Genomic DNA, 15,971 nt, shown 5'->3' on the forward strand with positions numbered 1-15,971 from the left:
TGAAAATAATCGTCATTCCTCTCTTCAGGCAGGCTCCTGACTTCAACCAATACATCGCCATTCCTTTCTTTAGGTTGGCAAGATTTCAACAACTTTTAAAAATGCCTTTCCTCTCTTCAGGCGGCTCCTGACTTCAACAACAACTTTGAAAATGATCGTCATTCCTCTCTTCAGGCGGGATCCTGACTTCAACCAATACATCGCCATTCCTTTCTTTAGGTTGGCAAGATTTCAACAACTCTTTAAAACGCCTTTCCTCTCTTCAGGCGGGCTCCTGACTTCAACAACAACTTTGAAAATAAGTGTCATTCCTCTCTTCAGGCGGGCTCCTGACTTCAACAATAACTTTGAAAATAATCGTCATTCCTCTCTTCAGGCGGGCTCCTGACTTCAACCAATACATCGCCATTCCTTTTTTTAGGTTGGCAAGATTTCAACAACTTTTTTAAAAAACGCCTTTCCTCTCTTCAGGCGGGCTCCTTACTTCAAACCATACATCGCCATTCCTTTCTTTAGGTTGGCAAGATTTCAACAACTTTTTTAAAACGCCTTTCCTCTCTTCAGGCGGGCTCCTGACTTCAACAACAACTTTGAAAATAATCGCCATTCCTCTCTTCAGGCGGGCTCCTGACTTCAACCAATACATCGCCATTCCTTTCTTTAGGTTGGCAAGATTTCAACAACTTTTAAAAACGCCTTTCCTCTCTTCAGGCGGGCTCCTGACAACAACTTTGAAAATAATCGTCATTCCTCTCTTCAGGTGGGCTCCTGACTTCAACAACAACTTTGAAAATAATCGTCATTCCTCTCTTCAGGCGGGCTCCTGAATTCAACCAATACATCGCCATTCCTTTCTTTAGGTTGGCAAGATTTCAACAACTTTTAAAAACGCCTTTCCTCTCTTCAGGCGGGCTCCTGACAACAACTTTGAAAGTAATCGCCATTCCTCTCTTCAGGCGGGCTCCTGACTTCAAACCATACATCGCCATTCTTTTCTTTAGGTTGGCAAGATTTCAACAACTTTTTAAAACGCCTTTCCTCTCTTCAGGCGGGCTCCTGACTTCAACAACAACTTTGAAAATAATCGCCATTCCTCTCTTCAGGCGGGCTCCTGACTTCAACCAATACATCGCCATTCCTTTCTTTAGGTTGGCAAGATTTCAACAACTTTTAAAAAATGCCTTTCCTCTCTTCAGGCGGGCTACTGACTTCAAACCATACATTGCCATTCCTTTCTTTAGGTTGGCAAGATTTCAACAACTTTTAAAAATGCCTTTCCTCTCTTCAGGCGGGCTCCTGACTTCAACAACAACTTTTAAAAATGCCTTTCCTCTCTTCAGGCGGGCTCCTGATTTCAACCAATAAATCGCCATTCTATTCTTCAGGGGGGGCTCCTGATTTCAACCAATAAATCGCCATTCTATTCTTCAGGGGGGATCCTGACTTCAACCATTTTTTTTTCAATTCAAACTTTTTTTAAAAAAAAATTATCCTAGGAGAAAATTCATCAGACTAGGATTTGATATCTTATCTTAGGAGAAAGATTCATCGAACTAAGATTTGATATCTTATCTTGGGAGAAAAATTTCATCGGACCAAGATTGTGACTCTAGGAGATAAATCGTCAGACTAGGTCCATTTTGTTGTGATCTTAGGAGAAAGATTCATCCGACTAAGATTTTATTATATTATCTTGGGAGAAAAATTTCATCAGACCAAGATTTTGACTCTAGGAGATAAATCGTCAGACTAGGTCCATTTTGTTGTGATCTTAGGAGAAAGATTCATCCTACTAAGATTTTATTATATTATCTTGGGAGAAAAATTTCATCAGACCAAGATTTCTATCTTAGGAGAAAATTCATCGGACTAAGATTTGATATCTTATCTTGGGAGAAACATTTCATCGGACCAAGATTTTGACTCTAGGAGATAAATCGTCAGACTAGGTCCATTTTGTTGTGATCTTAGGAGAAAGATTCATCCAACTAAGATTTTATCTATATTATCTTGGGAGAAAAATTTCATCAGACCAAGATTTTGACTCTAGGAGATAAATCGTCAGACTAGGTCCATTTTGTTGTGATCTTAGGAGAAAGATTCATCAGACTAGGATTTGATATCTTATCTTAGGAGAAAGATTCATCGGACTAAGATTTGATATCTTATCTTGGGAGAGAAATTTCATCGGACCAAGATTGTGACTCTAGGAGATAAATCGTCAGACTAGGTCCATTTTGTTGTGATCTTAGGAGAAAGATTCATCCGACTAAGATTTTATTATATTATCTTGGGAGAAAAATTTCATCAGACCAAGATTTTGACTCTAGGAGATAAATCGTCAGACTAGGTCCATTTTGTTGTGATCTTAGGAGAAATATTCATCCTACTAAGATTTTATTATATTATCTTGGGAGAAAAATTTCATCAGACCAAGATTTCTATCTTAGGAGAAAATTCATCGGACTAAGATTTGATATCTTATCTTGGGAGAAAAATTTCATCGGACCAAGATTTTGACTCTATGAGATAAATCGTCAGACTAGGTCCATTTTGTTGTGATCTTAGGAGAAAGATTCATCCGACTAAGATTTTATTATATTATCTTGGGAGAAAAATTTCATCAGACCAAGATTTTGACTCTAGGAGATAAATCGTCAGACTAGGTCCATTTTGTTGTGATCTTAGGAGAAAGATTCATCCGACTAAGATTTTATTATATTATCTTGGGAGAAAAATTTCATCAGACCAAGATTTCTCTCTTAGGAGAAAATTCATCGGACTAAGATTTGATATCTTATCTTGGGAGAAAAATTTCATCGGACCAAGATTTTGACTCTAGGAGATAAATCGTCAGACTAGGTCCATTTTGTTGTGATCTTAGGAGAAAGATGCATCCGACTAAGATTTTATTATATTATCTTGGGAGAAAATTTCATCGGACCAAGATTGTATCGGGAGGGAAATTCATCATATTAGGACTTTTTATCCTAAGGGGAAAATGTAAAGATCAATGATTTGAGAAACTTACCTTCGTAATTTCTTCTTTTCTTTTCTCCTTCCTTCGCGCTGCTTTGTTCTTGCTTGCTGGGGATAATACCACTGCGGGAGTCTTCTTTCTTCCCCTCCTTCAAATTCAATTTTTTTTTCATCACTGTTGGGGATATAAGTGTTATCTTTTTGGGATAACGTTGTTGAGGATAACGCTGCTGGGGAATTTTATCCCTTCAAATCGATGCTTCATTCTTCTGGAAGCTGCTGGGGATGACAATGGCTTTTGCTTTTTCTATACACCAATTTCATCTCTTTGGTTCTATCTGTTGGGGATCAATTTCCTCCATTGGAAACTTATTATGTTGGGGGCAACCCTGGTTCAAAGACCACTTCCTTGGTGCTATCTTTATTCTTCCCCAAATGGGTACCTGATTTTCCAGAAAATTTTCTAACTGAAAAGAAAATTTTCTGTCCAGTTTGACAATCTTTCTTGTGGCATGCATTTCCGACATCAATGCCATTTCCTTTACCTGTTTTAACTCAAACAAAATTTGTTAGCTTAAAGCATGGTAGTTGGTTGTGATACTCCACTGGGATGGCTTTTCCCTTTCTCCTTCCTTGCTCTGCATTCCACAAGGGACGATATTATTTGCTGGGGATAATCCTTTTCTGCTAGGGATATCCCTCTTCTTTCGTGACATGGCTCGGAGACTTGCATTTTTCCGACCTTTTAGTCTCGCATGAATTTTCCAAGTTATGCTTATTGCTCTCCTTGTTTGTCCACGGGCCTTGGCCTTGAGGTTTTAATGACCTCTGATTTTGGCAAGGATATCCCTCTTGACACTCGTTGATCTTTTTGTCAATTCCCTTTTGCTGGGGATATCTTTTTTTGACACTGGCCTCGCGCTTGTTCCTTGCTGACTATACCATTTGTATGTACTAGTCAGATCTTATCTTGGAAAGCTAATGGCCTATTTTGAAGTCATTTCCCACTGGTTCTGACCAAACAGACTCTACTGGGGAATTTTCTATGAAAGGAGAAAGATGAAAAGGAACAGAATAAAAGACAAAGGAAAAGGATGACTTTTTAACAAAAGAAACTATAAATAAAAACCTATCAAACGCAGACACCGACTCTAATGGTCATGACATGCATATGTGGCCTATCCTCTGCCGTCAATCGTCTTTCAAGACCTTCCCTTGACGATTCCCCATCTGATTGTCAATCTTATTCGACTTGTAGTGCCCGAAGGGTTTTCACTATCAAGCCTCTCTCATTTTGGTTTTTCTCTCAGCTTGCGTCGCCTTATGGTGTCCGTAAAGATTTTCACCGATAAGACGCTCTCATTTGTATCACTTTCCAGCTGGGGATTTGGAGTGTTGCCGGTATGACTCTCTCTGTTGGAGATTAGAGTCCTTTCTGCTGTGGAACAGAATGTTATGTTCGCCGATAAGACTCTCATTTGTCTGACTTGGCATCTTTTGCAGACTGGTCAGAAGGTCTTTCTTTGGACCGTAATGTGGGTTTTGGATAGGCTAGAAATAAAGGGTATTAAAGGCTCAAAAAACAAAATAAATTTGGGGTTCAAAATTATAACCTTCGAAATCATATTTGTTTACAACAAGCGCAACCCTTGCCCCAGTTTCTTGCTTGGGGATTATTTATTATTATATTTTTTAAATTTTTTGGTTACACTATGCATATTACGCACATTATGCGCACTATGCACCCTATAACCGAGCCGTGAAGCGCCTACGTATCCTCTTTGAGGAATCAGGTCAAACGTAGTTCCCAATTCCTCTTTTTCATTTGACTTTATTTTGTTTTTTTTTGTTATCATTTTTCTCTCATTTTTTGTTGTTGTTTTTTTTTTTTTTTGATTTTTTTTTTTTACCTTCTAGGCTCGTATTTCCTAGTCGTTGCTATTGATTCCGAACGAGGGGTATGAAAGAAAATAAAATAAGGCTCAAAAGGGGTAACGAAGGATAAAGTGTTTAGGTAGCAGAACAAAATACCTTCGTCATTCCAGTTTTCAAAACATGCCAAATGCAAACAACACAACTGATCATAGATTTATAGTCTCTTCCGATGGTGCTGGACTTGACAATTATGTTAAACACTTTCTTTTTCATTTGTCATTTCTAAAGCACCGTTGGGTGACACTCTCATTCTCATGAACGACCCTCATGCCAATTTGGCGAATCTTGCATTTAACGGTTTTCTTTAAGTTTTACTTGCCCCAGTTCCACATGACTCGGGCTTCAAATAATCTCAAACTGTTCTTATTTCCCTTAAATGCTTTGATCACCTCTCCAGGGTTTTATGATTAACTTTAAAGACCAGGCCCAAACTGTGTGCACATGTCATGTCACTAGAATCGGCGTTTAATAAAAATGATAAAAGTACTAAACAAAAAGATGACTGGAAACAATAAAAGACCGGCTTTTGTATTAGACTACCGGCGAAATGGTTTGAATAATAAAACAAACAAAACAACCAGAATAAAATCCTAACACAGCCTTGACAAAACTTAAACAAATTGATATGACAAACTGGAAAGATAAGAAGGTTTGACACAAGACAATATTCGGATTACAACCCTAAGAATAATCCGGACAACAGAAATGACAACAAAATAAGACACCACCAGCTTCTCTTTGCTAACCAAGGAACGGAGCGTCCTCCCACTTTATCAAAATTGGCATCTTTAGCCACTGAGCTTTGCATCAGTATTGTCTAGACCATTTCCAACTTCGATATCATCAACCTTAGTCAACAAGTCCCAATAGGATTCGAGTGCTTCTGCTATCAGGCCTGATCCCTGCAAAGTGTGCTTCTGGGTCTTGTATTTCCGGCTTACCACAAACCAACCACCTTCTTTCTTTGCGATTCAAAACAGGTTAGAATGGACTCAGTCGGTCCTCATTATTAACAACATCTCTTTTTTTCATTTTTCTTTTTTTTTTTTTTCTTCATTTTCTCTTTTCTTTTTTTTTCGATTTTTTTTTTCTCATTTTTTGTTGTGGTCGAATCTTATGGAGATTACCTACGTATCATGACCCCGCATGAATCAGACCTTGCGTAGTTCGGACCAATAAAAGATAAACAGTAAACATTTTTTATCAATTTTCATATTAAAACAAACTGGGTTTCAATGGTTTGAAGATGACCTACAAACTCAAAAATTAAACAACCCACATATTCTAGTCAAAAGATTTATAACCTCAAAACAAAAAGGTCAGTTTCCTTTCCCCGTTTGACAAATGCAACCAAACGGCTATTTTTGCAAATGTGGCCCCTTCCAAATTTCACATGAATTTTGAGGCCGGGGAGGATTATTTTATGACACTTTACAAACTTGCCCATTCTTTTACGAAAATAGCCTTTCGACAACTAAAAGATACTCTAAGGCTATTTCGGCAAGAATGGTTTAAGACGCGGCCGAAGCTGGCTCGGCTTATTTTTGACTAAAAATCCGAACGGTATTCACCTGACCGCTGACTCTTTATTTTTTTTTCAAATTATAATAAAAACCGGGTGTTTCAAACACGGCCCTTCAGCGCCTCGGGGACGAAGATTTTTAAGGCTGTGTGGGTCAACCAGACAAAATCTTAAGAAATGACCCAAAGGTGGCTGTTTATGCAAAGTCAGTCTTCCGGCGTCCCTTTCGGGAACATTCGGCTATGTCTTGATAAAACAGCGTCACCCGACTTCTTTATGACAAAATTAAAATTTGACATATTTTTTTGGCTATTTTTTAGCAAAAGGGGAGGTTGGACACCGCCGGACCTATTTATGACAAAAATTAAAATTTTGACATGTTTTTTATTTATTTATTGGTTTTTGGCTATTTTAGCAAAAGGGGGGTTGGACCCGATAAGAGTTGCCTACGTATCTCACATCCGGTGAGAATCAAACCCGCATAGTTCGGGCTGATCAAGAATAAGTAAATGAACTAACTTCTTTTTTTTGAATTTGTGAAAGAACTACTTTAAAAGAAGAAAGGAAGTTTTTTTTTTTATTTTCTTTTTAAAAGAAAGACTTCTAAGATATTTTTTCTGAATTTTCATTTGTTTTTTTTTCTTATTCTAAAGAAAAAATATATATTTTTTTTTTGGAATTTTACCTTTAATAAAAGAAATGCTTTCTAAAAAAATATTTCTTGAATTTTGAATTTTCTTTTCAATTTTTAAAGAAGAAGGAAAATATTTTCGAATTTGTTTTATTTTATAATATATATTTTTTTTAATAATTAAAAAGACTTTCTAAAGAAGTCAATAATGGAAAATATTTTTGGATTTTTTGTTTTGAAAATTGGGAGTCTAAAAAAAACTTTTCCAGATTTTTTTGGCAGGACAAATATTTTTGCAACAAATAAAGATATATATACATTTTTTGGAAATAAAGAAAAACTTTTTGGATTTTTATATATATATATATTTGCAACAAATAATAAAACCACTTTCAACGCGACTCTTTTTATTTTATTATTTTGAATTTTTCAGAAACGAATAAAAAAAACTATTTTAAAAGTAAGACTCTTTTTCATTGTCATTTTCAGGGGAAGACAAACTATTTTCCTTTATATATATATATATATATTTTATTTTTTTGAAAAATAAGACAAAACAACGATTTTTTTTTTCTTTCTACTTTTTTGAAAAATAAGACAGAACAACGATTTTTTTTTCTTTCTATTTTTTCTTTTCTTTTAAAAACAAACTAATAAATTTTTTTTTTTCATTTTCTCAAAATTTCGGCAGAGTTTTGACAGTATTTGAGCATTGGTTTTTTTTTTCAAAAATAAACAGTCAATTCCCTAACCGCTATTTCTTTTTTTCAATTTTAAAATATTATTCCTGATATTCAAAAGTCAGTCAACACACAAATCCGGATCAAATAAATGCGCAAGTAGCAGCAAGTAAGATGCATCAGGATGGTCATTTTTTTTTGGTACACCTGTCCTAGACAGACCCAACCCCTGTGTTGAGTCTCCAAAGTCAAATGCACGTGATGCAAACAATCGCTCCTACTAGGGATCCGGCATGAAGCTGAGTTATTCTAAGTGAAAAAACCTGAGGAATATTGTTCTAGCCCTGGCTCACCCAAGTGGACAGCTTGAGCCGAAATGGGGGCAACGTACCGGGAGCACGAAAGCCTGCCCGGCCTAGTTACTTGTCCCAACTTCGTCTTATTTGGTATGACTTCTAACAGAAAGGTGGGCCACGCGCACGTGTACACTATAAATTCAGAAGACTCAGAAAGAAGAAGGGTTTCGTAGCAGTTTTATATACACAATTCAAATAATATTAAAGCGGTAAAAGCATCATTTAGCACATTAAGCATATATCATGTAAAAATCAGATAATAAACAAAGCCAACTATAGCAGTTATTTAAAGCTCGAATTCTTGAACCCTGAACCAGAGATTCTGGGTTTCATCCCCAGCAGAGTCGCCAAAGCTGTCGCACCTCCTTTTTCCGCCCCCGCGGGGGGCGAAGAGGAGTTTTCTCCAATTAAAGGACAGTCGAAACAGGATTTGTTTGTTTGTTTCAGAGTCGCCACCTGGGAATTTTAAGGCGTCCCAAGTCACCGGTTTTAATCGCTGAATCGAGGAGAATATGACTCTGTTTGTTATTCTGCGAACCAGAAATCCTGAGTAAGGAATTCTATTAATTCGGGAGAAGGTGTTAGGCATTCCCGAATTCCGTGGTTCTAGCACGGTCGCTTAACTGTTCTTATTCTTGGCTTAATTATCTTGATTTACTAAATACCCTTTTTTCTTGTTGTCCGATTTTATTACCGCTTTTGTTTAGATTGTTTACAATTATATAAACGAATCACACGTACGTATATTCGTATTATATACCTTTTATAATTGTAGAGAATCGTGCCACGCATACGTGTACACAAAAAGGTTGATAGTATTTTTATATTTTTATTAAAAAAAATTTATTTGATATTCGAAATTGTGTTTAAAAATAAAATTAAGAACATTCGCCTTTCTTAAATAGTGAACCGCACATCTCGGGTTTTATAAAATTAATTTAATATCCTCCGACGAATTAAAATTTTGGCTCAAAGTTGTGCGAACGCATAATCTGAACTGCCTTTAAAAAATGTAATTTAGGCCACGCGAACGTATCCCTAATTTCACAAAATATTCTTGATAAAATTCTCTACAAATTGTTTATTGCATCCACTTATTTTTATATGAAAGCCATAGAGAAACATTGATTTAGACGTCTCTATATTTTCTTGAAAAGAATTCAAAAGTTATTATGTGTTGACCGCAAGTCTTATTTTACGCGTATGAATTATATTCCTCCAAGCCATTCAAATTTAAAGAGTAAAAATAAACAACGTGTGATTAATATTACCTTTTTCTCATAAATACAATATGTGTATACCCAAAAAATGAATGGCGTATAAAACTAAAAAAAATGATTCACAAAAGGAAGTGATGTTTTCGAAGAATTTTCATTATTCTATTTGTAGCAAACGCTATTTACACATTTTTGACTTAAAATGTTACAATTTATAAATCTCATCCTTCTTTTACACCACTTGTTTTTAGTCCGAGGTTATAATTATTTAGTTAATTTTGCTTACGAAGATTGAGTTTGAGATAAATAAACCATTTCTTATTCTCTGCCTATGCGAATATTTGCAAACACTAACTCTATATTTTGTAAAAAAAATCATCGACATTATTTCATACATTAAAAGAAATGAGTTGATCGCGTTCCTAAAATAACTATGCCATTTGTTATTAAGAAAGAGAACTAATCTACCAATTGATTTAATAAGACGACATCACATATAACGTAAACATACATCATGACCTGTTCGCAATATTCCAACATTGTAATAGTAATGGATTATATTAATTCCCCTTTCCACTATAGGTTATACACATAACCGTTATTACGCCATATACGAACAAAGTACGACTGACATCATCTAGCCTTAAACAAAATTGGATATTTGACAAAATAAGCTAGTAATGTAATTTCTGGGTATTTCTATACTATTCTTTACTTAGCTAACAATATCACAAGATTTGATTAATGGCCAATTTTCTGTCATGTTCCCTATCTCAACAATTCAAACAGTAAATGTTATCACTAGTCCTCAAAACATATAAGATTATCGTGGAATTTACTACTCCAGAAGGTTAATTAATTAACAGTTTATCATGTCAATTATACTACTATATTAATTAACTAAAACAAGACTGAAACTTAAACTAATAAAATTTAAATGAGTAGAAGACATCCTTATAATTCGAAACTTCATTTACTTGCCATGTTGAAGCTTTTCATGACATGAATTTACAGATATGTACCTGATATTGGAAGCAAAAGAAAATGATGATGAGAATCAGCGACAGTAATAACAATACAGCAACAACAGTCCAGCAGCAGTAACAATCCCAGGAACAGAGTTTGCAAACCAGTAGAACAGTAATCCCAAAAACAAAAGCTTCAAGCTTTGAATGAAACAACAACCATTAATACTAATTTCAAACAAAGAAAGAAAGCAGAAGATTTTTTAGTTTTTATTTTTATTTTGAAAGCTTAAGTATTTTCCGGAATTTTTCTTTCTCTTAAATGTTCATCCCTTTTTTCTCTCTTCTATTTTTCTTCCCAGATTCGTTTCTCTTATCTGTGTTTTTTTTCTCTCGTATCTGTGTGTCTATTTTTTTTCTGTCTTCAAGACTTCTTATAACTTATCCCATAAATCTTTCAATTAATTAAAATCAATACTTTTTCTCTACCCAACCCATTATCTTCCCACTCATCCCCATTACATTAAATAAACATATCACACCACCCCATTTTATTTTGTCTCCCATGTATAATAATGCAAGATTCCCCCTTTAATTTTTGTCTTGTCCCCCCTTTATATTAAATAACCATATCATAACCTACTCCATTTTATTTTGTCCCCCATGCTTCAAATAAAAAATTACAAAATGTACAATTCCTAAACTACCCCTCCGACCTTACTGAAATTACTATTTTACCCCCGAAAGTACTATAAATTACCAAACTACCCATCAGCTATAACACATCAATTAATCAAACTTAACCAAAATATAGACAATATGATTAATTTCTAACAATGTTCAAACAACAAATTTCATGAACATGATTTCTTCAACATTTCAACAACAAATCACATGAACATGATTTCTTCAACATTTCAACAACAAATCAAATGAACACAAATTGAACAACAAAGAACAACTAAAATTTGATTGAACAATATTTTAGCAACAAGCAATCCTATTTTCGGATTCAACAACAACAACAAACAAGTATATTTAGATTTCTAAATTCAATAATATTGAACTTAAAATCAATTACAACAACATTACAACAAACAATTCTTATATTAAACTTAAACAAGATTATGAGACAAATTCAAGAAATAATCATAAGTGATAAACAAGAAATCAAACTATACAAATTTCGGATTCAAGAACAATCAAACAAAGTATGAACATGAATGAGTCTATTTTAACACAACAAACATGACGGATTAAATGATTAAATCAATATATTTCCTTCAACACAACTAAATTCTTTTTAGACAAATAACAAAACAAAACTTAACAATTATGAATTTAAACTTGAACTTAACAATATTAAAAAAAAATACATAGAATACATGAAACAAATTAATTAAACTTCACTTTGTAGTTAACCAACATTAAACTAACAACTATTTACCTAAACAACAAAACAAACATGAAATAAACATGAAAAACAAATTAATTAATTTCCATTTTGAAATCTGAAAATTAATTTAACAAACAACACATGAACATGAACTAAAAATTAATTCAAACGATAAACAAAACAAACATTTGTTGATTTTAGATTCGAAAATATCAAAACAAAATACGGACAAAATAAAACTCAAAAACTACTAACCGGATTGAAACGACGAACAATGACCAAACAAACAACGAACTTGACGATGAACTCACGACGTACAGGATCTTCACTCGACGAAAAACCCTCGACCTTTGCCGGACTTTAATCGGACTGCCTTGCGTCGTCAACAACAGTACAATGGTGAGCAACCAAACGGCAGACTCATGGGGTCGTCGACGGCAGTACGCAGCAGCGAAGGAGACGACATGAAGCAGCAGCAGTCCGAAGCAGCACGGTGCGGACAGCCATGGACGACGACATGGTCGACGTCGAAGCTCGTCCATGGCTGGACGTAGTAGAAGGCAGAAGAAGATGGAACGCAGCAACGACAGTGGCAGCAGCTGTCCATCGAGAGGGACGACGGGGAGAAAAAGAAACATCGGCAGAAGCAGCGATGGGGAGGTTGACGATGAAGCAGCTGCGACAGGAGTGTTTGGACGTAAGGTTTGAGCTGGTCGACGAGCAAAACGCAGCAACAACGTTGCTCGTCAATGGCGGACGGTGGAGGGGTCTGGTTTTGGTGGAGATGGTGAAGTAGCCATTGATGGAGCTTGTCTTTCTTGAGGAAGAAGAAGAAAAAAAAAGATAGGGGTGGCGGATTGTTTAGAATTTTTTTTAGGGTTTTTGTCTTCTTTTTGCTTTGTTTTGTTTTGTAAAATGTAAGACAAAGGGGTTTGGGTCTTTTGGGTTATGGAATGGGTCGACCCAAGGGAAGATTGGGCCATTTTTTTGGGCCTGTGGCTTGAAATCGAAGAAAAGGCCCAATTCCGACTTTCTTTATATTTTCGCTCTCTTTTCTTCTTTTATTTCTCTAAAACTAAATTATAAAAATACTTAAACTATTATTAAGAATTAAATTAAGTTATAAAAGCGCAAATTAACTCCCAATAACAATTAACGCACAATTAAGTAATAATTAAGCATAAAATTGTATATTTGGACATTAAATGCTAAAAATGCAAACGATGCCTATTTTTGTAATTTTTAATTTTTGTAAAACAAATTTAATTACTAACAATTGTAGAATTAAATCCTACATGCAAAATGCGACATATTTTTGTATTTTTTATTAATTTAGCAAATAAACATGCACAAACAAATACAAATAATTATTCAAAATATCACAAAATATCACAAAATTGCACACCAAAGAAAAATCATTTTATTTTTGAATTTTTTGGGAGTAATTCTCATATTGGGCAAAAATCACGTGCTTACACACGGGCTGCAGCCCAGTTATCGTATGACTCAACTCCTAATCCCTCAAGCTAGGGTTAAACCAAACACTTACCTTGATGCCTTGAACACCACTCAAGTCTCAATTATAGCTTTATCTCTTGATTCCACCACCAAATCACTTAATTTCCCTATGAAAATCATTGATTTGAAGTTGAAATCATGTTAAAAGATGTTAAGAAGTGAAGAAAATAAGATAGAAATCACTTACCAATCGTTTCGGAGAAGAAGAGTTGTTTGGAAAATCGCCTCTTATGTTTTGGGGTTTTGAAAAGTGTAAAATAACTGAAATTCACGGGTATTTATACCCCTCTGAAGTTCCCACCGCGGACCGCACAAGAAGGACCGCGGCCGCGCAGGCTTCCTGAAGGCCTGCAGATCTATGCCCCGCGCGGACCGCACAAAGGCGACCGCGGACGCGCAGCACTCACCGCGAACCTCGCAAAGGCGACCGCGGCCGCATGCGTTTCCTCGCGGGCCGCACAAAAGGGTTCAGAGACCTGTCAAAATTCCTGAACCTGCAACATCTGATCTTTTAAAGCCTAAGGCATCCCAGAACCTACTAAAACTCACACGAGCCCTCGAAACTCTAAACCAAGCATGCACACTACCTCAAAAACACCCTACGAATATATTCATGTGATCACATCACCAATGTAACATCATGAACATCGAATTGAGCCTTAAGGTCAATGAAATGTCTCCAAAATTCCTTTCAAACATCAATTTCCCAATTAGGGTCCGGATCGCGTTTTCAACCAAGTTTCACCGGAATAACTCAAGTCATATATAAGACCTGTACCGGGTACCGGAACCCAAATACGGGCCCGATTCCAACACGTTCTGATCAAATTTCATTTCAAATTTCTTTTTTTTTTTCTTTAAACATTTTCAGAAAACAATTTCACTTAAAAAATTCATAACTCGGGCTTGGGACCTCGGAATTCAATTCCGGGCATACGCCCATGTCCCATATTTTCCTACGGACCCTTCGGGGCCGTCAAATCACGGGTTCGGGTCCATTTACCCAAAATATTGACCGGAGTCAAACTTATTCATTTCGAGATAAAAACTAAGAAATTTCACAAGATTTCACGTTTAAGCTTTCCGGCTACGCGACCGGACTGTGCACACAAATCGAGGCGACTCTAAATGAGGTTTTCAGGGCCTCGAAAACACAGATTTCAATTAGAAACAGGTGATGACCCTTTTGGGTCGTCACACTAAGGTTAGACCAAACACTTACCTCGAACTTCCACGGCCAACTCAAGCCTCAAACACCGCTTTTCCTTTTGAATTTGACTCCAAATCAAGTGTATCTAGACATAATCAACTTAATGACATCAATAAACGCTAAACAATTCAATTCCAATGCTTAGTTATGGATTTCCTATCATTCTTCCCAAAAGTCAAAAATCGACCTGGGCCGCTTGGTCAAAACACGTGGTTTGGACCAAAACCTGATCACCCATTCACTCACGAGCCCGAATATGTAATTAGTTTCGAAATCTGATCCCAAAATAAGATCTAAATTCCAATTATACAAAAAACCCTAACTCTACCCAAATCCCTAATTTTCTACCCTTAAGAACATGATTTAGGCCTAGAAATCTAATGAGGGTCAATGAAAATTGAATAAAATGAGTCATTACATACCTATGAACTTGTGGTGAAGTTCTCTTTCAAAAATCGCCCAATTTGAAGTTTGGAAGAAGAAGTTATGAGTTTTGGGTTAAATCCCGTTTTTGCTTCTGTTTTAAAATCACTGGGCAGACCTTCATCGCGTTCGCGATGGGTTTGTCGCGTTCGCGATGGGTCAGGCCCAATTAACCATCGCGTTAGCGATAAAAGGCTCGCGTTTGCGGAGCTTCATCCCCTAGAGCCTTCACGTTCGCGGTCGTGTGGATGCGTTCGCATAGAGTAAAATCCCTCTCCCCTACCCAGGCCCAAGAGCCTTCGCGTTCGCGATAGCAGGCCCACGTTTGTGAAGGGAAACACCCTCAAAGCTTCGCGTTCACGTTCTGTTTCTCGCGTTCGCGTAGAAGGAAGTTTCCTTCAGCCTGACTTACCCTTTGCGTTGGCGAGAGTCCTTCTGCAAACACGAAGAACAACACACCAGAACACCAGAAACTAACACCTGCAATTTTTTCCAAGTTTAAAACCTTCTGAAACCTATCCGAAACTCACCCGAGCCCTCGGGGCTCCAAACCAAACTTGCATACTAACTCAAAAACACTCTATGAACTTACTCGTGTGATCAAATTACCAAAATAACATCAACAACTATGAATTTAGCATCAAAATCATGAAATCACCTAAGAACTTCAAATTTTCCAATTTTCTCAAATACGGTCTGATTCACGCCATTTCAAGTCCGTTTCTTACCAAATTTGACAGATTCATCTTAAATCATATAAGACATGTACCGGGCTCCGGAACCAAAATACGGGCCCGATACCATCAAGTTTTAAACATATTCCATCTTTAAAAACTCATAAATATTTCAGAAAATAATTTTCTTTAAAAAATTTATTTCTCAGGCTTGGGACCTCGGAATTAAATTCTGGGCATACGCCCAAGTTTCATATTTTCCTACGAACCCTCCGGGACCGTTAAATCACGGGTCCAGGTCTGTTTACCCAAAATATTGACCGAAGTCAACTTAAATTCATTTTTAAGTCAAAATTTATCATTTTTCACAAATTTTTACATAATGGCTTTCCGGCAACGCACCCGGACTGCGCACGCAAATTAAGGTAATGCTAAAAGAGGTCTTTAAGGCCTCAGAACGTAAAA

Source organism: Nicotiana tabacum, chromosome 3 (genome assembly GCF_000715075.1).
Source record: "Nicotiana tabacum cultivar K326 chromosome 3, ASM71507v2, whole genome shotgun sequence".
Classification (NCBI taxonomy): Eukaryota; Viridiplantae; Streptophyta; class Magnoliopsida; order Solanales; family Solanaceae; genus Nicotiana; species Nicotiana tabacum.